This window comes from Ursus americanus, chromosome 9 (genome assembly GCF_024610735.1).
Source record: "Ursus americanus isolate L20-20 chromosome 9, mUrsAme1.1.p, whole genome shotgun sequence".
NCBI lineage: Eukaryota > Metazoa > Chordata > Mammalia > Carnivora > Ursidae > Ursus > Ursus americanus.
The window spans coordinates 13739879-13765730 of record NC_142135.1 but is presented as its reverse complement, the minus strand read 5'-3'; the positions used below and the strand labels follow the sequence as shown (position 1 = coordinate 13765730).

The window sequence follows — 25852 nt, the reverse complement described above, 5'->3', positions numbered from 1 at the left end:
CCACTCTTCCAAAATATTAACTTAATTATAAAGAAATAAAACTCGTTTTCTTTACAAAATCAGATTTGATGTGTTTATGTAGCACTTTATGAATCATCAATTCCACTAGAATAAACAGGTTTGGAAGTCAATACAGTTGATTCTTGGCACATATGAAATTTAACTGCTAAGAATAGAAGTATCCAGGATAACCTGAAATTGACCTACTGGAAGCCAGCATCAGATTATCATGGAACTCAGTCAGAATGGTTTGAAGAGAGAAGTGATACTGAAAGTCAATTAAGAAGTCAGTGGAGATCAGAAGGGGGAATGAAGCATGAGAGACTATGGACTCTGAGAAACAAACTGAGGGCTTCAGAGGGGAGGGGGGTGGGGGAATGGGATAGGCTGGTGATGGGTAGTAAGGAGGGCACATATTGCATGGTGCACTGGGTGTTATACTCAACTAATGAATCATTGAACTTTACATCAAAAACCAGGGATGTACTGTATGGTGACTAAAAAAAAAAAAGAAGAAGTCAGTGGAGGCTTCTGGATGGCCCAGTTGATTAAATATCCAACTCTTGATCTCTGTTCAGGTCTCAATCCTCAGGGTTATGAGTTCAAGCCCCAGTTTGGGCTCCATGCTGAGCATGGAGCCCACATAATAATAATAATAATAATAATAATAATAATAATAATAATAATAATAAAAGGGAAAAGAACTGCTATTGTAATTTACATGTAAACCTCATAAGAAATCCTAGCAAGCTGGTACTATCCTTTGTTAGGGATTCCATTTTCTCTTTCCAGTGTTTCTGAGCAGACCCATTAAATAAGGACATCTGTCTTCTTGGAACTATTAGAAGCACTCTAAATCCTGGTATTTCTCTTCCCCACCTCTGCTTCTCCAAGGGATATAGAATGCATAATTGGATTGGCTTGGAGTGGGATTGGCAAAGGAGTCCTGAACACATGTCACCCACCTCTCTTCTCCATTCTCTCCTAGATTCAGCCAGCTCCTAGGATGCACACATTTCCTGGGCAGTGTGAGTTTCTTCTCAAGGTAAGAGAAGTCAGCTGTTGACTCATGGCTTTGCCAGTCTTGAGTTCATTCACATCTGAGTGAAGAATACGGGGACCTATTTGGCTTGGAGCCTAAGCAGGGGTGTCTTCATCCTGGATTTACTAGCAACAAGTCACTATTTCATACAGTTGGTCTGGAGAACTTGGAGGGAAGAGAGTGTGTCAAATATCAAGCTTGTTATTCTTATTTTACCCACTGTTTTATCATAGCTCAGGTATATGACTTAATTCTGAAAAATCCCAAAGAGGTAGGTGCTGCTATTATCCTAGTTTTATAGAGGAATTTGAAAATGGTAGAGGTGAGATGCCTAGTTGAGTTTCTTATAACCAGTAGGAAGGAGGGCTGATTTTTAATCTATTATTCAATTATTCAACACTGGCATTAGACATTATGCATGCAGGTGATATGTGAACAAAATAGTTATAGCGCCTACTTACATGGAGTTTATAGCTTAGTGAATAAGATAAATGTTAAGTAATCACATAAATAATTATATAAGTACAAGCTGTAATTGTATGTCTTTAATGTCCATTCTCTTAACCATTATACTCTCCTGCTTGACCCAGAGATTTGCTAGAACTGGGGTTCACATTATTCTTTAGTCTTTTATTCTTTTATTGAAGCATTCTGTCATTCCTTATTCAATTGCTTTATTATGACCAACTGATACAGAAACTCCTGAAAACCGCCAACTTGGCAAGATCGCGAGGGTGCTTGGAAGCCTCTTTGCCACCACTAGTCCCTAACCTACCACCTGTATTAACCTTTTACAGGGACAGAATAGTTCCTAACATCTACATCGCGAAGACAACCCCCCCAACAGAAAATGTTAATTGTCGAAAGAAAACTTAGAGACAATCTAGCTAAGCCCCCTTCTATTACAGAAGAGGAAGCCCCCACGGCTCAAATAGTTTAAGAGATCGGTCGGAAGGTTACTGAGGTTATGTTTACAGGCTCCCCGTCCGGAGAACTGCTTGCTATACCTTTTAAAATGTTAGCTCAAGTTGTCTACATATTGAAATTAGCAGAAAATAGATCTATATTCAAGAAGAGGTCATGGTAAAGCAGACTTCTGTGCTCTTTCATTGACAGAAGAAGAGAGGGTGTGGGATTAAGGAGGGGGTGGACATTGGAAAATTTCCCTGGTATGGAAGTCTCAAGTGAAGACTGTGATTGTTTCACCCTCTCCTGTCCAGTTTCTGAACTATAGAGTGACTCTGTGTAACTTGGGTGGTTACTTGAATGTGCTTCATGTGCTTAGCCTCTTCATTTGTGATGCAGGGTGAGGATAGCACAGAGCCCACACTGTTACGAGATTTTAATCGTGTAATGTATGCAAAGGGTTTAGCACAATGCCAGGCACAGATGACACACTCAATAGATGTTAACTTTTGTGATCGTGTTGTTGTTGTTGTTCTTGTTCTCTTGTTACATTAACATATAATGTTTCAAATAAATTATTTAAAATTTTAATGCTTGAATAGGAGGGTAATGAAGGAGGAAACGGGGCATATGTTTAAGCAAAAAGCTTCTGATGTAATTCAATTTTATTCTACTTCCAACCTGGTTGAAAACCACTGGTGTGTAAGTTTGTTGTATTTTCCTATCTATTTTAGTGCCTCACCTGGGCATTATGCAGAGTAAGAGTCGCTTTACACACGTTTCCGTAATTTGGCAAATGAGTCAAGATTAATTAGTGGAAGAGTGTTGTCTAGACTTCAGGTCTCTTCAGCTCTAATCTGCTTCTCCTTGCTAGACAGTGGAACCCTCCAAAACACTGTCTTCGTTTCAGCCCCCAACTAAAGCTTTTCAGTTTAGAGCAAACTTTCCTTCCAGCCCCATTCGGATGATCAGCCCCCCCCACCCCCCCCACCCCCACCCCCCCGCCAGCCCCACCTCATTTCCATTTCCATGTTTCTGACTTCAGGCCTTGCTACTAGATGAAGGCAAAATGTTTTCCCTTCCAATTACTTTAGTGGAAACCTCACATGTTGCATATTGTAGCAGACAATGTTTCATTATGCTCTGGATTTGAACAGAGAGATCGCTGTTCCTGAAGGCCGCCAAGGCACGCTCTGAGAGGTAGAGTTACCGAGTTACAGCCCAGAAAGGGAGACCAGGAGGGAGGCTAGACTCCATCGAGAAAATGTACAGGCAAGTGCGGCTCCACAGGAACCACAGGAATGCTTCAGGAAGGGTTTTATGATCAGCATCAGTAGATGTGTGTGTTTTATGAATCAGAGTAAGTGTATTCGTGTTCCTAAACTGCTTCAAAATCTCTGGCTGAAAGGTGCTCCTAATATTTACCCTCACGGCTCCCCCTGACATAACATGCCATTTTACATGCAGGAAATGGTGGGTCAGAGTTTCCCCAGGCCCTCACACACCAGTGGGAAGTTGTATCTTAATTGTTTAAGGCTCTGAAACTGTTTTTTACTATTTCTGCAGTAACGGAGCCTAAAACCAATAGTCAAAAAGTATTTCCAGATCCTCCCCTAAAATACACAGACAGTTGTCAATTACAAAAATAAATCAAATACATACAATTTCTTTTTGGGACTAGGGAGTTCAAAGAGATAAGCAGGCAAAAAGGTAGGAGAAGAACATTCCAGGTGGAGGGGTCCAGTGATGGAATGACCTAAGACAAAAAGTACAGTTGTTAGAACATTAACTGTAGGCAGCAAGTGGCTGAAAACAAAGTTGGAGACATAGGGATTTATTCAAAGTGCCTTTCTTACATGTGGGGTTAAATCCCAGTGGATCCAACAGAATGGCTTGATGTACATTTTGCACTTGTATTATGTACACTTGCAATTTAAATTTTCTTCCAGGTTTTTCTTTTATGAAACTGGGACATCTATTTCTATCTTCATCCTTCCAGTACTCTGCAAATTGTTCCAGTATATCTCAGAGCTTGAATTCATTATTGTTACCATTAAAAATGGCACAAATGGTCAGAATGACCCTAATTGCATTATGTCATTTAATCCTCATGATAACACTGGCAACAAGGCACTATTGGCTTTATCATTTCTACTGTATGGATGGAGACCCCCAGGCATGGGGATGTTAAATGACACAGGAAGTGGTATTATAGCATGTTTTCTTGTGATATTCCTAGTTATGACCGTTACATTTCTTTGTCCCCTAGTATTTCTTTCCAGAGCCCCCCCACTTTTGCCTGTGTTTACTAAGTCATATTACACTCTAGTCTCAGCTTCAACTTATAGTAAAATACCCACCTTACCTTGCCTCCTTCTAGATATTTTTAAACATAAACTGCAAACCAACCTGATCGTCTACATTGAGATCAAATCATGAATTTTTTAAATCAAAGTTGTGGGGCATTATCATTCATGTCATGTGATATGTTTCAGCCTGGCTTGTGCAGGTAATTTTGTTAGCCCGATGCTGTCCTCTGGCATGCTAACTATTTCCTCCAGCTCTGTGATCCTCTTGAATTTAAAACCATGAGTTAGCAAGGGCCTGAAGGAATGAGAAGCAGGGTTTTCCCAGGAGACAGTGAGGTCATGTACTCCCTAGTCCTTGGGCTGTAGAAGGATATCATGCCAAAGCCACGTACTTGGGGGCATAGTTGTTGTAAAAAATGTAGGCCAAATGAACACCATATCTCACACTTGTACCAAGTTCAGTTTTGCCAACCTCCCTAAAACCCTGCCTGCCTTCGTTCTGGAGAGAGCCAGACTGCATTTCTGAGCAAAAATGCAGAATCCTTGGGGCGCCTGGGTGGCGCAGTCGTTAAGCGTCTGCCTTCGGCTCAGGGCGTGATCCCGGCGTTCTTGGATCGAGCCCCACATCAGGCTTCTCCGCTAGGAGCCTGCTTCTTCCTCTCCCACTCCCCCTGCCTGTGTTCCCTCTCTTGCTGGCTGTCTCTCTCTCTCTCTCAAATAAATAAATAAATAAATAAAATCTTTTAAGAAAAAATGCAGAATCCTTTGATTTCATTCTCAGTGCTACCCATTTACCCTGTACACCAGCCATTTTGCTACTTTCGGAGTAAGGAATTACCTCTTCATGGTCTCTAGCAGGTATGAATTTGAGACCTCCTTTATTCATGTGCAGGGCGTTGTACTAGGTGCTGGGAATATAGCAAGAATGACGGCAGACCTTTTGCCTGCCTTCAAAAGAGTTACTATCTGATGGAAATTTAACAGAAAAACAGAATAATAGAAGTTCCAAGAGGTACTGTTTGGTCAATGTTGTTAAAAGTTCTTCTCTTACCCCTTTCTCTGATGACTTCTATTTACCTCCTTTTAAGTTATCTTGGCAAATAGATTTTCTGAGTTGTCTTTCCATGCTAAAGTGTACTGTGAGCCTGAGAGGTAATTTTATTATCTTGGTTTAGATTCTATTTATACGAAAGTAAGTGATGAGCTTGCTATATTTGAAGTTTGGAAAGTTTAGGGGTGAGAGGTAATTAACTAATTCTTTCAACCCTTGTCTCCCCTTAAATAGGGCAGATTTACCCATCTCGAAAGCAATTTCAGTTGTCAAAACATTGGCCCTCTACATGGTTTTTGGATCTTAACAACCATCAAAATTTGGCAAGCAGCCCCTACCTGCCTGGCAGGAAGTTATATTTAGTACTGTGTGAAACTTTATTTTCCAGTTTCAGACATGCTTAACCCCTGCTGTGGAGTTCCAACACTCACACTTCCAAATAAAGAGAGTTTCTGGAATTCTTCTATGGCTGGTGATGCTTTGACCAAGGTTCTCACCGAATCCAGAATAACCTGACACCAGCTAGGCCCGCTCTGTAGTCTATTGTTGCAAGGCCAAATTAAACAGGCCAGTTCTTTGTCATTACTGTGCTTGTTTGTCAGCCTAACTAATGTGCAAGGGGAGCCTTCTGGCGTTGGAAATCACACAATCAAATTTTAAAAAAGAGAGACTTGAAGAATTTTGAAGTGAGACTCAGCTCGGGATTTACTCACTTGTGTCCCTGTAACATGCACAACGGTGCCTCAGAATTACATTGGAAACTCTGAGGTGGTCCTGGCATTCAATCACATTCAATTCAATCATATTGCTAGATTTGGGTAAGAATACAGAATTTGTCCCCAGCCTTTCTTTCCTTGTAGATGTGCTTTGTTGCTAAACATTCTTGAGTAACAGTATGATGTAGTCTGGGGTACCGCAGTGCACTAGCTAAGCCCCAGCTCCTCCTTCTCCTCTCCCAACCCCATCTCCTTCTCTTAACAGCTGTGTAACCTTGGAAAAAGTAATCAATGTTTTTGATCTTTAGATTCCTCATTTGCAATTTTAGGATAGCAAATTAGCAGCCACATCTGTCTCTAAAGGATGATGTGAGGAATGAATAAGACTGTAGATAATTTTTCTAATAGATGCAGTTAATGCATACCTGGAGTAGAAGAGGTATTCAGTAAATGTTGAATAGTTGCATGGATAAGGAGATGAATGAATGATAGCAATATATAAAGGGAAACTTTTTATACACTAAAAAGTAGGCCACAGTGACAGTGCTCACTTAAAGAAACCTAAAGGCCTTGGCAAAGTTTTTATATTCATAGTGATTTTATGTGAAGGGGTTTCTGTGAGCCTAAGAGGCAATTTGATTATCTTGGTTTAGATTTTATTTATACTAAAGTAAATGGCTTTACTGAGTGAAGCATTTCCTGGGACTGGACTTCTTGTTAGAACACGCTTCAGCTAACCATGGTCAAGCCAGGCAGTGACGGTATAACCCACTATTGAGTGGGATTTTGCCTGTTGTTCCAAAATTATGATTAGAATGCAAAGCTGTAAAAAACCACTAGGTACCCAAAATATCTATACAGAGCCACAAATAATCACAGACAGACATTTTCTCGGGGGTTCATTAAGAGGCACTTGTACCGTTCTGCTGTTTTCCACCACCACCCCAGGCCCCCATATACCTGCCAATATCAATTTTTACACTAATGTAAATGAGAGTAAAAAAGCCGCTTTGAGTGAGGGGTAGATAGAGGAGAAATTGATCAGTCATGAATTGTTGGACTAGTAGAATATACAGTAAAGCCTTCTTATACTTTTCTAAAGCCAAGGAAAGGGAGTAACTCCATGAGAACCACTCATAGATACTCAGTTTCTGCTTAGGCAGCGTGCTCAGCACTGGAGTCTACTGGAGGTTAGAAGAAGTGGGAGAGGAACAAGGGGGCAGAGAAAGCATCCTCTGCCCTCACCATTTAGTGAAGATGTATGAATTCCCACAGGTCAAATAGGAACCAAGGAGGGAGTCCTTTGAGAACAAAGAGACAGCTAGGATGATGGGCTGTGGCCTGAGGCCCACAGCATCCGAGGCTGTAAGATGTACAGCCACTAGGGATTTAAGGATCAACTGGTGTGTTTCACAAGGCATCCAGAAGAGCTTGTGTAGGCCTGCAGAAAGCCAGCTTTGGCTCTTGCCTAGGATAAGGCCATGAAGAACAAGTAGGCATTGCCAAAGAAGCAGAGGCATCAACAGTTAAGGAACATTCACATCCTTCTTCTCACTTTCCTCCAAGACCTAGTGAGGGCCCTCCAGGCCGAACTAAAGAAAGAAAAGAGATAAAGCGGAAAATGGCCTGTAATCCTTTCAAATGAGAATTTAAATCTGTTGGAACCTCCCCATATAAGGTAAATTCTTTGGTATTTATAAACAAGTGGAAGCTATAGCATGGGCTGCCTCAGAAAGAATTCCTAGTCCCTGGGAGCCTGTAAATCGATGATACGGAATCAGGTTGTTGGGTGTTGCAAATGTAAATAACTTGGGTATCCCAGATGGTCGGTGGTGGATTCTTCTGTCCCCTGGTGCCATGTTTTCAATCACTCTGCCTAGACTGCAAGGTGGTAGGAGCTTAGTCCTTACCCAGTCCACCGCCCATTTCTCCACAATACACCTGCTATATGTTCGTGCAGTCTCAGATTTAATATAATTCAGGGAGAATCCGGACACCTGAACAAGACCATCCCATACTGGGATAATTCAGGTTCTAGGAATCATCCTCATCTTTCCATGAAAGCTGTCTCCCTTGTTGTTTGTACTCTTACACACTTCTTTTGAACTCTACATACTGCCGGGCTAAATTGACTAAAAGCCACTATTGTCAGTGGCCTGTCTTAAATGGAGAAATCTAGAGGTATCTGTGTAGAAGTTGTAAAATTGGAAAAAAATGTTAACAACCTTAAAATCATCAGATATTTTATCCTTGGACTGACACTTTCTACAGGACTGTTAAAGTATCGTTTCTCCAGGTTGGAGGACAGTGACTTTGAAGCTGTTGAACTATGTCAACTGTTCTGGGTGGAATTTTTTAAAATCAGAAGTCAGCACATTTTCTCTGTAAAGAGTCAGATTATAAATATTTTGGGCTTTGTGGGCCATACAGTTTCTCAACTCTGCCATGTTAGTGCAAAAGCAGCCATCAGTAGAACATAAATGAATTAGTAGAGCTGTGTTCTAAAAAAACTTTATTTGCAAAAGCAGGTGGGAGGTTGGGTTTGACCCATAGGCTATAGTTTGCTGACCCCTGTACTAAAGAATCTTGCTTCTGGAATGATTAAAGGAAATGTCTTTGGATTTTATCACTTTATAAAAAAAAAAGTCATGCTTGCTCTAGAAAAACTTTGCGAACAGAAAAAAATAAAGAAAAATTACTAGCATCCTCAGATAATCACTATTAAATCAGTATGTTTTCTTTCAGCTTTTAATAAGTTGTTTTATATACTGTGAACCTACTATTTAAATAATTTTATACCCTGCTTCTATCCTTAACGTGCCATTGTAAGCTTTTAATATGTTATTTTATACTCTTTATTGGCATCATTTTTAATAGCTATATAATATTTCATTAAGTAAACGTGCAGTGTGGAAGCTGCATAAGCAAACGTTCTTCCTCTGTTAACTATTTAGGCTGTTTCTCATTGCTCGCTATTTGAAAAAATGCTACAGGGAAGCATATTTATATGTATTTCCCTTTGAATTTTAAGTTATTTCCATAGGTTAGACTTTAAGAAACGGAATTACTGGATGGAGTTTTTGAATGCTTGAAGGCTCTTATTACACCCTGCTAAATGACTTTCTAAGGGGTCATTGCCATCTACTTTCCCAGCAGTAATGTATGACCACTTATTTTAATGAATCCTTAGCACGCTACAGCTTAGCATTAAAAAGAAGAAGAAATCTGTGTTGCCTTATATAAAAAGTGGTACCATTGTTTTAATTTATATTTTTTGTTGGACATTTTTCTATGTTTATTATCCATTTATTATTTTCCTTTTTGTGACTTGTATATTCATGGCAAGACCATTTTCTAGCACGATGATTAATCTTAGGTACAAACCTAAAGCGAGAGAAGTTTTCTTAATAAGAGCCATGAAAAAAAAAAAAAAAAAAAAAGAGCCATGAATTACTGAATGCTTACCATGTGCCAGACAATTATATATAATTGTGTGTGTATGTGTAATATTATTTAAGCCACACAGTGACATTATATGGCTGCTATCTGAGCCTTTTAACGTAGGCTGATATCCCACGTGAGTGGACCATAAAACACAGTTCAGAGAATGAATTTAGTTTGTATTTGTCTTGCACATATCTCTGTTCGCTCCTTAATAATACTGCATTTACTAAGCATTTAGATCTTGGAATTTAAGCACTCAGATCCTGCAAAGTATTTTACATGTATTAGCTCAATGTCATCTTATAATAACTCCATACTGTGGGTATTATTCTTCCATTTACCAAGAAGGAGTCAAGGTCCTGGGAAATGGAATACTCTTTCTCTGTCAGTGTGACTTGTAAGTTGTATAGGTGGGAACCCAGGTGTGCCTATCTGCAAACCCACTACGAAATGATGTGCTGCTGTGAGCACCCTTCCTTTCCCTCCAGTTCCCTGGATTTTCATTACGCTTCTTAATCTGTTTCTTGTAACTTTGTTTGGGGATTCTGGTGGAACCCTCTATGGGCTTCTTGGGCTTCTGCTTCCTAATGGTTCCTTTTTGCTCTCCCCTCTAGTTTTGCCACAAATATGTACCCCCCCCCCAAACACACACATACACAAGTTCATATGACAAACACTTTGTTCCAGAATGCATTCCAGGATAGGAGAGCCAGGGTCTCAAATGACAAGTCCTTTCTATGTGGAATTTAGTTTTTAGTGTTCTAATGTTCGAGTTCTTTCACAGAGGGAGTTCTAGATGTTTGTAAGCTTCTTCATTAAACACCACCTTCCTATAGTTATGCAATAGTCTTTCTTCCAATTTACATAAGTAAAGTGGACCTAGATTTTAACTTTAGCATCACTAGGGCTTTTTGTTAAAAGAAAAAAAAATCTGTGTTGAATTATGTTAAAAAATGGTATCATTGTTTTAATTCACAGATCACATTACACAATTTTAATAAGGTTGGCTTTCTATTTTACATGTGTGAGGGACTTCATAGTCAAATCTCTTTTTTCTCTATGCAAATTAGCTTCAAACAAATGCATTGCGGATCCCCACCCTTCTTATCCCCTTTCATGCTTTTATTTCCCTTTTGGCCCCAGAAAGGAACCACATATTTGAATATGACTTATTATGTAGTTTTTAAATTTGGTTGTGGTTTGTACTTAGAAAAACTGCCTGATACTGGAAAGATACTCTTGTGCAGTTTGTGTTTACCTACAAGTTCAAAGAGGCTATTCCTTGCTTCAACCTTGTCTCCTTTCAGAGTCTGGGTAATGTTGGACTTGTGCCTATTTTGCATCTTAAAAGGGGTGTTATGAAGGTAAATGATTAGAGTATCCCAGATGGTCACTTATAGGTCCTTCATCTGACTCTCATCTCTCCCCAGCTGCCATGTTTTCCATCACTTTGCCTAGATAACAAGGTTGAAAAAGCTCAGTGCTTACCAAGCCCATTGCCCATTTCTCCACAATATGGCCTCTACATGTTCATCCAGTCTCAGGTTTGGTACTACAGTGGGGAATGGAGGTGCCTAAGCAAGACCATCGCATACCTGAATAATTCAAGTTCTAGAGATCATCCTTATATTTCAGTGAAAGTTGTTCTCCTTGTAGTTCTTGCTCTTAACTGCTTCTTTTGAACTCTACATACTGCTGGCCTAAATTGACTAATGGCAACTATTGTCAATGGCTTGTCTTAAATGGAGAAATCTAGAGCAATCGGGGTAGAAGTAGTAAAATTGGAATAGAATAACAAACACCGTAAAAATCACTATTTCATGAGGCAAACGCTGTCTAGTGGAGTGCTGAAATGTTTCTCGCTGTTGAATGCCATCAATTGTCAAACTGTAAGGTTACCTCATGGTAACCTCAAATAGAATGAGGACCCCATAAGCTTCTGCACAGGTAGATCTGTGACCCCACATCCACCGTCTCAGGCCAATTCTGGGCTTTCTAAGAAGCCCTGTACTAAGGGATGTTTTCTAGGATCAGGAATACTATTCCCAAGGCATCTGCAACATAATCGCTTTTACCAAGAATAGAGAGAGCCTCTCAGGCAGTGAGATTAACAGATACAAAGTCAGGGAGATTCAAGTGCTCCCTCATTTTTGTAACAACACTATAAAAGGTACCCAGGATTAACCTCCAGTTCAGCAAGCCAGGAACAAGGACCATAGAGCATATCGTGATTGTAAATATCAGAATCAGTTGAACCTTTGAGGCAACCGTTGTCTCACCCGTATGACTTTGCTTCTCAATTCCAAATAATTTACTCTCCATCCATATAAACACAATTTTCCTGAGAAGCTTTGGAAAAGAGTAGAAATTTCATCGGACTGAATTGAACACCTCCGGGTGTGGGTCCTGCCCATGACTCTTACAAGTCTTGTCTGCTTGGGTAAATCTTATAATCTGTGTAAGCCTCGCTTTTCCTATGAGAATAACAACACGTCTCACAGAACATCTGTGAGATGTCGACAATGTGTGAACATTCAAAGCATAGAATGTGGAGCATAATAAATACTGACAAAGTGAAGTCCTGCCTGCTTCTCTCTCCTCTTCTCCTTTTTACTCCTTTCCTCTCTCCTTCTTTCTCCCTTTTCTTTCCTTTCAGTCCTCCTGTCTTTTCAAAGTCTAGTTGTTAGTGAAATCCACTCTTTACTTCCAAGCAAAGCCTTGTTTTGGAAGGATAGTCTAAAACCTGGGAGATGTAAAGTTGTATGTACTTTCTGGGCTGGGGAATGGGTCAAAGTGCAGAAGGGAAGGTAAGTGGAAATGCCCTTTGAGATTATGAATCTACAGTGATAGCTCCGTAGACCAAGGACAAGAGGCCAGTCTTGAGTTTGGGTCTCAGATTGATAATCGAACTCTCAGCAGGACATTCAGTGACATCCAACCCCTATCATCTCCTACTCATTCTTATGACTCTGACTTCTTCTAAACTATTAGTTCTCAACACATGGTCCCTGAATCAGCTACATCAGCATCACCTAGGAACCTTTCAAAAATATAGATTCTTGGGTCCCACTCCAGACTTACTAACTCAGAAACGTTGGGGGTGGGGTCCAGCTATCTGTACTTGGAAATGCCCTCTGACTGATTCTGATGAACGCCCAAGTGTGAGCACCACTGCTCTTCACTAGCCTCAGCTCAGGATATCCCTCATGCATCAGGATGGGAAAGGCAGCTAGAAACTTGACACCGATTACCAGAGCTTCTCAGACAGGTCTCATACCATCTGAGCCACAAGTCAGTTAACTAAATTCACTACCTCAGGCTATGACTGTGATAAGGGTAAAGGATGTTGATTCATCTGACACGAATCCGCAAATATTTCTCCAATACATGCTTTTGAAGTGTCTGAGTTAAATAAACATTTGCAATGAACCCAAGCTTTTCTACTTGGCCTCTTTCATCAAGTTCCTATGAAAATCTCCTCTTGGATCACGCTCAAAGGAGATGAAGAAGACAAGACAGGTTTATAACTCCTGCTTCCTAGGTCAGAGGATTCATGCACTACAAGAACAATGCTGCTGCATTTTTTTCATATTTATCACCCTTTCCCCAAAGCATTTAGGGCAAACATTTCTTCTTAATAAAAATGGATATAGAAAATTTTAATGCTCACAACTCTCCTGTAATAGATAAGGCATTTTTATTTAGAGACCAGGAAGTCAAAACTGGGATTGATTATTGTAATAGATGCTGTTGATTTCCTATTCCACATCCCCAGAGCCCACCACTGAGTTCACTTGAAGCTGACAACTTCCCACTTCAAGCACTTCTCAATTCATGGGCACAGCAGCCCTGAAGTGCCAGGGGCAACTCTCAAACAGTGAGAGAAAAATATCAGTGAGTAACTGTCCCAGCTGTGCTGTTCCTTGGCCAGACAATTCTGAGGTGCACTTTACAGGATTACTGAGATGTTCTCCAGAAGGATCGGGTGCCAGAGGCCCAGAGTGGTAATGGCTCATTCAGACACTGTAGAGCTTTGTCTCTCCTTTCCGTGTCACTTTTCCCATATTTGGGATAAAATTCCAAATATCCTCACTGCACCCAAGTTTTTGCTTCAAGATCTATTTCAGGAACTGATAGGAAGACAGTTGGGTAATGTGATCAGGTCATACACATAGTTAAGGAAGATGAGGATTCATCCTTTTTCTACCATATTGCAAAGAAGGTGCATGATCCTGGTGTTGAATTTAGTACTTAATTCTATTCTTGTCAACATGCCCCTAGATGAGAACATGGCACAAATACAAATGAGGTGATTGAGACTTATTTGGTAAATCGATAGCTGTTGAATTTTCACACTCCCCAAACCCATCAGCTTTTGTATAGCAAGTTGCGTTTCATGGTGTGCTTTCCAGAAATCCTATTACTGTTGATTTTCTCAATAACTATGTACCTATATAACACGGGCAGAGGCGTAATGCCTGACATGTAACCATTTTTAATTTGCTGAATGAATGAGTAAATCATGGAGTACCTTTCAGGTTAAGAAATAGGGGCCTAAAATTTTGAATTCCATCAAAGGTCACATCTTTTTAATAACCCAGGAGGGACTAAAAGCCCAGCCCCTTCAGGTTTTATTTAGTACATTTCCTATTCCATCTCGTAATGCCCTTTAAGGCCACATATTTTTCCAATTTTTTTTAATCAGTAGAAGAAAAAATGTATTGTTTAGAGCTATCTATTATTGCGGTACTATTCAAACAATGTAATTGTCTGGAACAAATTTATACTGAATAATTCTAGTTTGGGGTTTGGGACAAATGAGGTCTTTTGGCAGATGAATATGAAAAGTATAATGATTAGTACAGCAAATACTCTGGGTGGACTGTGACCAGAGAACAACTCCAAGCAAGAATCTTCTGGAGGCTATAATAATCTCCAGACTATGTCACTCTGAAATAATGAGATTGTCTTATGACACTCTTTTTTTTTTTTTAATCTATCAGTGAATAAGTATGTTTTGGACATGTTAAGTGCAGAACCCTAGACTAGGTGATTCTCAAAAAATATGTGTGGTGGGTCTCTGCCATTAAGGAGATGATAAATTCTCCTATATCTGATTCCCTCCATCTTCTACCCCCTCCCCCAAATACAGGCCACTATCCTAATGTAAGACACCTTTGTCTTTCATGGATATAATTGAAACAGCTTCTAACCTGATGCTTGCATTAGGTTTTTGGTAAACACCCTTCATCAAGTTATGGAATTTCTCTTTTGTAGTTTATGAAGTTTGTCATGAATAGATATTGAAATGTATCAGATCATTATTCTGTATCCATTGAGATAATCATTAGATTTTCTTCCTTTACACTGTTAATGTGGTAAACCATTTTAATTAATTTTATAATGATAAGCCAACCTTAATTTCCTTGATGGGGAGAAACAAGTTGGTCATGAAATATTCTCATTTTTATATACTACTGGATTAGGTTGGCTGATATTTTGTTTAGATTTTGCATCCATGTTCATGAGTCATTTGGCTTATAATTTTCCTTTATTCCGTGAGTTTTGACAGGTTTTATAATTGAGATTCTCCTAGCCTCATAAAATGAGTTTGGAAGTATTCCCTTTCTTTTTATATTCAAAAGAGTTTATTTAAGATTGGAATTATTTTTTCCTTGAATATTTGGTAAAACTAATCCAGATAACCATCTGACTCAGTGTTTCCTTTGTACTGAGAATTTAAACTACCGGTTTGATTTTTTTAAATGTTTATAGGAATAATTAAGTTTTCTGCTTCTTATTGAGTCATATTTTATAAGCTTTGTAGGGATGTGTTTTTTATCCATGAGTTTACGTTTTTATCTATTCATCTATTTTTTTTAATCTATTTATGTTTTTATCTATGCGTTTATCTATGCATATATGGGGATTTTATCTATGCACATTTATAGGGATGTGTCTATTTTATCTATGCTTTAATATTCATTGATAGAAAGGTGCTCTTAAGACCCCTGTTATCTTTTTAATCTCTTCCATAACTGTATTATGTCCTCCAGTCCATTAGGGCTGCTATAACAAAAACCACAGACTGAGTCACTTACTATCAACAAAAATTGTTGCTTCTCACAATTCTGGAAGCTGGAAGTCTGAGATCAGGGTGCCAGCAAAGTCGGGTGAGTGTTCTCTTCTGGATTGAAGACTGCTCACTCATGTGTCCTCACATGCTAGAAGGGACGAGGGAGCTCTCTAGGGCCTATAAGAGATTTATAAAAACAATAATCCCATTCATGGGGGCTCCATCCTCGTGACCTAAGTCCCTCCCAAATGCCCCATCTCCCAAGACCATTGCCTTGGGGGTTAAGATTTCAACGTATGTATTTTGAGGGAACACATATATCTAGATTATAGCAACCCCTTTGTATTTTTGACCAATTATGGCAGCAATGGAAATCTAACACAAGTGCATACATAAAAGGAGTGTCGTGTGTTTTAAATGAGTTCATTTGTGTAATCCACTAAGAATAATACCTAGCAGGTATTAAGTGATAAATTCTTACTGTTATGGTTAGGCTACTCCCTATATTATTTCATTCACTTGAACAAGATCTTATTATTGTAATTATTATAATGTTACAGTGCATATAAAATGTACTGTCATATTCTTTTTAAATACGTTCTTGGATATTCTCATTTGTTTATCTGTCCTCATTCTGTGAAATGGAAATCACCACTGCAATTTTTATTAGAAACACTTCAAAATGTATACATTTAATTCTTTCTATTGATAAAAATCATAGCTTTTGTAAGAAAGAAAAATGTGGATGTTGTTTTGGTATTGGCCAATGGGAATGGGCTGGAAAATTTTTGAGAAGCACGATAGAAAAGCTAGATTTTCTTGAACATATTATTAGTAGATACATGGATATTAATGATTCTGCTAGAGAGGACTGAGAAGGACATAACGAGCCTAACAGAAAAAAAAATATGCATGGAGAATACCTAAATTGTCTTAAACAGACTGTTGGTAGAAATGTGGATATTGAAAGTGTTGTTGATGAGGGCTCTGATGGAAATGTTATCGGAAATGGAGGCAGGGGAGCTAAGCAGAATGCTGAGCAGAATTGTGCCCTGAAGTAATGTGGGAAACAAAGCTTGTAAATAATTAATTTGGAAATTTAGCTGATGAAATTTCCAAGCAAAACACTGAAGTTCAGCTTGGTTTCATCTTGCTACTCATAGTAACATGCGAAAGGAAAGAGACTGTGGGAAGACTGTTAAGCAAAATGTCTCCAGGACTGGGTGATTTAGGAAATTCTCAGCATATCTACATTCTTAAGAGACCTCATGGAATGATCTGGTAGGTAAAGGAGTAACACAAAGAATATTAAATTGTTCTATAAAATTAACATAAGAATATTTCTCTGTGAGGAGTCCAAGTAGATGAGTTAGTTGAAGTGGCCCAGAAGTATGAGAAATGTTGAAATTAAGAGCAAATAGAAAAAAAAAAGAGGAATTTAACAAGATGGTGGGAAGATGTGGGCTGAGGAAAAGTGGGAGCCACCAATGTGTTCTGAAGAGCTGGAAAAGCCCAGGGTCAGAGGAATTAAGGTGTCTAAGAGCCAACATTAAGCTACTTCTTGTGATGCCCTGTGAAATGTTTCCTATCCCTATGTCTATTGCCCTGAAACTTTAGGCAAATCTACTAGAAGGGAGGAAAAATTAAACTGTACAGGACCCAAAAGGGAGACCACTAGAAAGAGAGGAGACACAGGACAAAAGAAAAAGAAATTGGGATGGGGGGATGGGACAAAGGTGATTCGAAGTGTAATTCATTACAATCTAATCACCCTCTGATGATCCGAGAAATAGCTGGAGAAGGGTTAGGATGGGGAAATGCTTTGTGTTTCCATCTCTGTGGGAAAGCCAATCTTGGTCAATTTTATTTGAAGCACTAAAGGACAGAATGATCTCAGTAACCTGAAATATTGGAGGTACTCAGTCAGGCACCTGATATCTGGATCCACTAAGAAAATCACATCAGATATGAACATTTGCATTATTTGTTTCATCATCAAGAAAATGAAAATAACAATGGTACTCATTTGGGATACTCCACTCCCATTTCTTTTCTTTTTTTTCCCCCTTCATTTTTTTTCTGTATTGGAAATTAACCTCATTTTCTCATTTCCAAACACAGTCTTTAATAATATCTTTCTGATGCTTTCTGCAAACCACATTTCTGCTTTACCAACTGTCTTTTTTTTTTACATCATTAGTTTCAGATGTAGTGTTCAATAATTCATCAGTTGCATACAACACCCAGTGCTCATCTCATCACATGCCTTCCTTAATGCCCATCATCCAATTACCCCATCCCACCACCCATCTCCCCTCCAGCAACCCTCAATTTGTTTCCTATATTTAAGAGTCTCTCATGGTTTTTCTCCCTCTCTAATGACTTCCCATTCAGTTTTCCCTCCCTTCTCCTCCAATCTTCTGTGCTGTTTCTTATATTCCACATATAAGCGAAACCATATGATAATTATCTTTCTCTGATTGACTTATTTTGCTCAGCATAATACCCTCCAGTTCCATTCATGCCAATGTAAATTGTAAGTATTCATCCTTTCTGATGGCTGAGTAATATTCCATTGTATGTATGTATATATACCACATCTTCTTTATCCATTCATGTGTCAATAGACAGCTCTTTCAAAATGGATGAAAGATGTAAATGTGAGACAGAAATCCATCAAAATCCTAGAGGAGAACACAGGCAGCAATATCTTTGACCTCGACCACAGCAACTTCTTGTAGACATGTCTCCAAAGGCAAGGGAAACAAAGGCAAAAATGAACTATTGGGACTTCATCAAGATAAAAAACTACACAGTGAAGGAAACAATTGACAAAATTAAAAGACAACCTACAGAATGGGAGAAGATATTTGCAAATGACATATCAGATAAAGGGCTAGTATCCAAGATCTATAAAGAAGATATCAAACTCAACCCCTCTCCAAAAAAAATCCAGTCAAGAAATGTGCAGAAGACATGAACAGACATTTCTCCAAAGATGACATCTAAATGGCCAACAGACACATGAAAAAATATTCCACATCACTTGGCATCAGGGATATACAAATTAAAACCACAATGAGATACTACCTCACACCTGTCAGAATGGCTAAAATTAACAAGTCAGGAAACAACAAATGTTGGTGAGGATGTGGAGAAAGGGGAACCCTCTTACACTGTTGGTGGGAATGCAAGCTGGTATAGCCATTCTGGAAGCAGTATGGAGGTTCCTCAAGAAGTTAAAAATAGAGCTACCCTATGACCCAGCAATTGCACTACTACATATTTACCCCAAAGATACAAATGTGGTGATCTGAAGGGGACACCTACACCCCAGTGTTCATAGCAGCCATGTCCACAATAGCCAAATTGTGGAAAGAGCCAAGATGTCCATCCACTCCCATTTCTCACTATTCTTTGATGTAGGAACATAATTGCAGGATTCTCTCCAGGTGGCAGCAATTTAGAGAGGATACAACATGGCATAAACAAATGAGTCTCACAGGGACTCTGGCCTTTACATTTGCTATAATGAGTTAGCTCTCCCCCAGGGTTACTGGAGGCTTGGCCTGGGATAGCCCATTCACAACCACATGGCTAGAGAACTGTCCATACTAAGTGTTCTACTTTCTGGGACAGCCAGATGAGTGCTTTTCCCACCTCCAAACAGAGGTAATTGTGCCAGAATTGAACATCATTAGCAATTATGTGACTTTTACATTGGCCATCCATTATTGTCCTTAGTGCTGAAAAATTTATTTTGCTCTATGTAGTGAATTTTCGAGAGGGATAAAAATTAAATTCCTCCTCCAAGATTTTGTTTCAGTAAGTTTCTCTCTGTCTCTGAAATATGAAACATTAAATAGGAAATAGCATTGAAGGAGATGTTTATGTAAAGAAACCAACCATCATCTTGCCTTCTTAATGCTACTATTCTTGTTTATTTGTATCTTAATTTTTGCATTTACAGGCATACCTCATTTTATTGCAGTTTGCTTTATTGTGCTTTGCAGATATTGCATTTTTCGTAAATTGAAGGTTTGTGGCAACCCTGAATTGAGCAAGTCTATTGGTGCCATTTTTCCAACAGCATTTGCTCACTTTATGTCTCTGTGTCACACATTGATAATTCTCACAATATTTCCAACTTTTTCATTATTATTTGTGATGATGATCTGTGATCAGTGATCTTTGATGTTACCATTGTAATTGTTGTGGGACACCACAAACAGCACCCAAAGAAGATGGCAACCTTAATTGATAAATGTGTGTGTTCTGACTGCTCCATGGACTGGCCAGTCCCCATCTGTCTCCCTGTCCTCAGGCTTCACCATTCCCTGAGACAAAACAATACTGAAATTAGGCCAATTAATAACCTATAGTGGCCTCTATGTGTTGAAGTGAAAGGAAGAGTCACATGTCTCTCACTTTAAATAAAAAACTAGAAGTAATTAAGCACAGTGCGGAAGTCATGTCAAAAGTCAAGATAGGTCAAAGGCTAGGCCTCTTGTGGCAAACAGTTAACCAAGTTGTGAATGAAAAGGAAAAGATCTTGAAGGAAATTAAAAGTTGTACTCCAGTGAATATACAAGTCATAAGAAAACAAAATAGCCTCTTGCTGATATGGAAAAAGTTTTAGTGGTCTAGAGAGAAGATCAAACCAGTTGCAAGATTTCCTTAACTCAAAGCCTAATCCAGAGCAAGGCCCTGACTCTCTGAGGTTCCATGAAGGCTGAGAGAGGTAAGGAAGCTACAGAAGAAAAGTCTGAAGCTAGCAGAAGTTTGTTCATTAGATTTAAGGAAAGAAGCCATCTCCATAACATAAAAATGCAAGAGGAAGCAACAAGTGCTGATGTAGAAACTGTAGCAAGTTATCAGATGACCTAGCTAAAATAATTAATGACGGTGACTACACTAGACAAGAGATTTCCAGTGTAGACGAAACACCCTTATACTGGAAGGAAATGTTTTCTAGGACTTTCATAGCTAGAGAGAAGTCAATGCCTGGCTTCAAAGCTTCAAAGGAAAGGTTGACTCTCTTGTTAGGAGCTAACGTAGCTGATGATTTTCGGTGGAAGCCAATGCTCATACACCATTCCACAAATCCTAGGACCCCTAAGAATTATGCTAAATCTGCCTGTTCTGTATAAATGGAACAACAAAACCCAGGTGACAGCACATCTGTTTACAATATGGTTTACTGAATATTTTAAGCCCATTATTGAGACCCACCACTCCCCCCAAAAAAAGATTCCTTTAAAAATATTACTGCTCATTGACGATGCAGCTAGTAACCCAAGAGCTCTGATGGAGATGTACAATGGCATTAATAATTGTTCTTATGCCTACTTATACAACATCCATTCTGTAGACCATGAATCAAGGAGTCATTCTAACTTTCAAGTCTTATTATCGAGAAGTACATTTTGTAAGGCTATAGCTGCCTATGTAGTGGTTCCTCTGATGGATCTGAGCAAAGCAAATTGAAAACTTTCTGGAAAGAATTCACTATTCTCGATACCATTAAGAACATACATGATTTGTGGGAAGAGGCCAAAATTTCAGCATTAATGGGAGCTTGGAGGAAGTTAATCCCAACCTTGAGGGAGGGATTTAAAGGGTTCATGACTTCGGTGGAGGAAGTAACTGCAGATGGGGTGGAAATGGCAAGAGAACTAGAATTAAAAGTGGAGCCTGAAGATGTGACCCGTTGCTGCGATCTCATGATAAACCTTTAATGGATGAGGAATTGCTTCTTATGGATGAACAAAGACAGTGGTTTCGTAAGATGGAATCTACTGGTGAAGATGCTGTGGAGATTGTTCAAACAGCAACAAAGGATTTAGAATAGCGCATCAGCCTGGTTGATAAGGCAGCAGCGGGTTCGAGGAAATGGTCTCCAATTTTGAAGGAAGCTCTCCCATGGGTAAAATGCTATCAAACAGCAGCATCATAGGCTACAGAGAAATCATTCATGAAAGGAAGAGTCAGTTGATGCAGCAAACTTCATTGTTGTCATATTTTAAAAATTGCTACACACCCCCCCTTCAACAATCACCACCCCAATGGGTAAGCGACTATCAACATCCAGGAAAGATCCTCCACAGCAAAAAGATTACAAGTCGATGAAATCTCAGACAATGGTTAGCCTTCATTAGCAGTAAAGTACTTTTAATTAAGGTATATACATTGTTTTTTAAATATAATGCTATTTCACTCTTAATAGACTATAGTATGGTATAAACATAAGTTTTATACGCACTGGGAAAACAGAAAATTCATTTGATTCCCTTCCTTGCTGTGTTCGCTTTATTGCAGTGGTCTGGAACCCTGCAATATCTCTGCGATATGCCTGTATCACCAACTGAAAGAAACCAATCTGAAAAGGCTACATATCGTATGATTCCAGCTGTACAAAATTCTGGAAAAGACAAAACTATGGAGACAGCAAAAAGACCAGTATTTGCCAAGAGGTGGGGGTGGGGGAGGAATGAACAGGCTGAACACAGAGGGCTTTTAGAGCAGTGAAAGTATGCTATACAATCCTGCAGTGGTGCATACATTTCATTATATATCTGTCAAAACTCATAGAATATGCAGCACCAAGAGTGAACCCTAATGTAAGCTATGGACTTTAGGTGGCAATAATGTGTCAGTGTAGGTTTATGGATTTTAACAAATGCACTGCTGCAATATGGGATGTTGATAGTTGAGGAGGCTGTGCACAGGTGGGGACAGTGGGCATATGGGACTCTATATTTTCTGCTTAATTTTGTTGTGAACCAAATACTGCTCTAAATAGTAAAGCTTATTAATTTTTTAAAAAATCGTATGGTTTGTAATAAAAAAGCTTTGGGTCTTGCCTTTTACAAAAAGACAAAATACACAAAGAAACCAGGGATATGTAAGTTTCAGAACAGAATGATTGTGAGTTATAGCCATTGAACTCCGAACTTACATATTTACTCATGGCTTTTAGAGGAGCTGATGTGATGGAAGGCATAGTCACACCTTTGAATTGCTTCTAAGCCAGTGGTTCTCGAAGTGTGGCCCTGGACCATCAGAGTCAGCATCACCCAGGAGCTTCTTAGAAATGCAAATCCTCAGGCCTTATTTCAGATCTACTAATCAGAAATGGGTATTGGCTCCAGCTATCAGTGTGATGAAGCCCTCTAGATGATTCTAATGCTTGCTATGAGTAAGCTAAGAGTATGAGTAAGAACTCCTATCTTAAAATATGGTGCATATTCAACCAACTTATTATCTGAATGCTCCCCAGTGTATCCATCCATTAGGGTCTGCGGTTGCATGGAACAGAAATTGTCTGAGCCTGACTTAAATTAAAAAAAAAAAAAAGAAAAGATTATACCAGCAGTTTTAGTATGAGTAACTTCCAGAATCAAAGAAGAGAGACACAACCAGACATCAGGAAGAGTAACCAAGGAAACAGATTTTTTATAGGGAGTATTTTAAAATTGATGTTTGTTCAACTGCTTTCTGTACAAGTCTGACTTCACTGAGATCCAGAGTGCTAAAATGCAGTCTATGAGTGGCAGACAGAGGAGTGGGTGGGACTATGACCAACAGGCTCAGTAGGTCCTTTCCCAGTGCCTGCGCTAGAGACATGGGTGGTGGAGCAGCAAAACCCCCAGTGTTGACTGTAGGGAGGCAGATGACACAGTACATGGGCTCTGGCACTGGGTGTATCGGAATTTGAGTCTGAACTTTGCTGCTTATTAACCTCACCATCTTGGAGAAACTGCATAACCTGCCTGAGCTTCAGTTATAAAATGAGCAGGGTTGACATGTGGATTAGAGAAAACATAGACAAAGCACCCGGTACATAGTAGGTGGTAACTTTCACTGGGGCACTCTCACCAATCTTTGAATCACCACCTATTATTTATTTCACCTCCCACAGGTTTTGGGAGGGTTCCTTGGATGCCATGTATGTACTCCCTAAATGTTACCCAATGGTGCCCTAGGTGTCAGAACAGGTTAATACTCTTCCCAACATGCCCCACACTTCCAGAGATTAAATTCAGCTGTAGAGGATTTATCTGAAGGTGGGGGAAAGTAGCCTTTGAAATAAAGTCATTAGGAGCTGGCCTACTCATTGTATTCCAGCAAAGGGAATGAGTCACCATTTCCCTGCCAACATGTATGTGTAAATACAGACCAAGGTTAAGCAACTAGCTGCTCTTGCTTTATTCTCTGTGGCCCTAACCTGCTGTCATAGCAGCAGCTTTTGAAATGGAGAAAAATGCAATGATTGCATGACCTAATTCAGGCCTGGTGCTTCGAGCGGGAAACATGTGTGGGCCTCTCTCTTTCCTACACACGCTCAGAGCCTAGAGTAATCAGCAGGGATTTTGAAACAGGTCCTTGTGGAAATAAATCCAGGGACCTACACCTACCTATTACATAACTAGAGGTTAAGGAAACAAAGCCCTGTGGCTGGGTGTGCCTGAGTATGCAAGCCAGAGAGATACACACCAGATACCAGAGCCCTACCCCGTCCTTACTAAGCAGAAAAGGAAAGCCAGAAATGACCTCTTTATCAGGGATGGCTAGAATACTATCTTCTGAAGAGGGTCAAGTGGGAGAAGGGAAGAGAAGATAACATCTGTGAGTACCTCTTAGGTATTAGAAAACAGGCTTGATGGTTTTGCTAAGTATATCTCGATCTTCACAACACTTCCTAGTTTTCAAGCTGAGCATGATAAGGTCACAATTATCACATCATGGATGAAGAAACTGAAACTAGAAAAGTGAAATGAGCTTGCTAGTGGATGGCAGTGGGAGGTTCGCAAGGGATATTATGTGCGGCCACCACATTCTAGCTCAGCATCCTGCTCGAGTGGGAAAGAGACAGAGTGAGGCCCCCCGTCCTACTTGCCCCCATCCCACTGAGGTGGGCTATACCAGTGAGATGAGAGTCAGATTGTCATTCACCTTTACTTGAGGCAGCCTCAGCCCATTAGAGATGCTGTTACGTCTTCCTGGAACAGAAAAAGGTATGCACTATCCCTAGTAGCCAAAAGATGAAAGAGGCTATGCCCTTTGATACAGAGATAAACTCTGGGGCTTCCCAACCTCACCTTCATCTTTGCACAGGATTCTGAGAGAGAAAAAGACAACAGATTTACAAGGCAAAGACCTTCAGTGCATTGTACAAGACACAATAAGTTTTTTTCTTTTCGTTTATTTTTCCATCTTGAAACATGATGGTGATGAAAAGAGTTTTGCCAATGTCTTCTGAAGTCCAATCAGTGTCAATGTCTAATCAAGCCAAAGAATGGATCATCCACATTTTAAAATAATTCCTTCCTTCTTGCCCATATGCATTGATTTATTCACTTAAACACAATACATATTTATGGATGACTATTCTGTGTCAGGCATTCTGCTCATTGCATGCTTGGCAGAACTAATTAAGACAGAGACCTGCCCTTAAGGGACTCTTAGTCGAGGGGTGCAAACAACAAGTCTCCTGGGCAATGATACAGGTACATGCAGGGCAGAAGGCAGGGGTGACATCTGCTAAAGATGGGGAGAAGTAGAGAAGGACTGTGTCTCAAGCAGAAGCACAACCTTGAACACGAGCAGAGAGGCATGAAAGAGTTTTATGCTTTTGGGAAATAGAAAGTAATCCAGAAGTTGGACTGTGAAGCTTGAGAAAGATATAAAAGGAGATGAAATTGGAGAAATAAATAGCTAGATCAGGAAGAAGGTTAAGGTTTTGTTCAAGATCACAAGGTTTGTCAGGTGGTAGGCATGGGACTCAAGTCTTTTCTTTAAATTATAAAGACCTGTCAACTCTACAAAGCTAATTTGTTTATAAATATGCTCCCTGGCCTTCAGTGACTATTGAAACCTGCTTTTAAAAATGGAAGGATTTATCACATATCCTTGTGATAAGTCCATCTTAAATCATACTTTTTGAAGTTGGTATCTTTTATGATTATTCTTCCATGTGCTATACAATCCATATTGCTGATCAGTTATATGGATTACTGGATAACTGGATGAAGTACTGGATAACCCCTTGGTGTTTGGCTAAAGTTAAATTAACCACTTCCAAAGGTCCAGGGCCCCTTGTCCATCTACTATTCATCTCTTCATCTGCATGCATTTTGAATTTTACATGTACACTACTAGTTAGCTCTTCCTTCCCTCTGCCTCTCTCTCTCTTCCTACCAGGGCACTCTCCTAGAACACATGCTTTGGAGCCCCAGGTCATCACTTAAGAAGCCCGACTATCTGAATCCACCATGCTATGGTGACCATGTAGACAGACAGCATAGG

General features: G+C 39.5%; 1 long non-coding RNA gene across 1 annotated transcript in view; it reads left to right on the top strand.

Moving 5' to 3' along the window:
* LOC123801900 (uncharacterized) overlaps positions 1 to 22905 on the top strand; it is a 112897-nt gene extending 89992 nt beyond the window's left edge. The window contains exon 3 of the long non-coding RNA XR_006782361.2: positions 989 to 22905. This is a non-coding gene — a long non-coding RNA (uncharacterized LOC123801900). The remainder of the gene's footprint in view (positions 1 to 988) is intronic.
* Positions 22906 to 25852: the final 2947 nt, after the last annotated feature.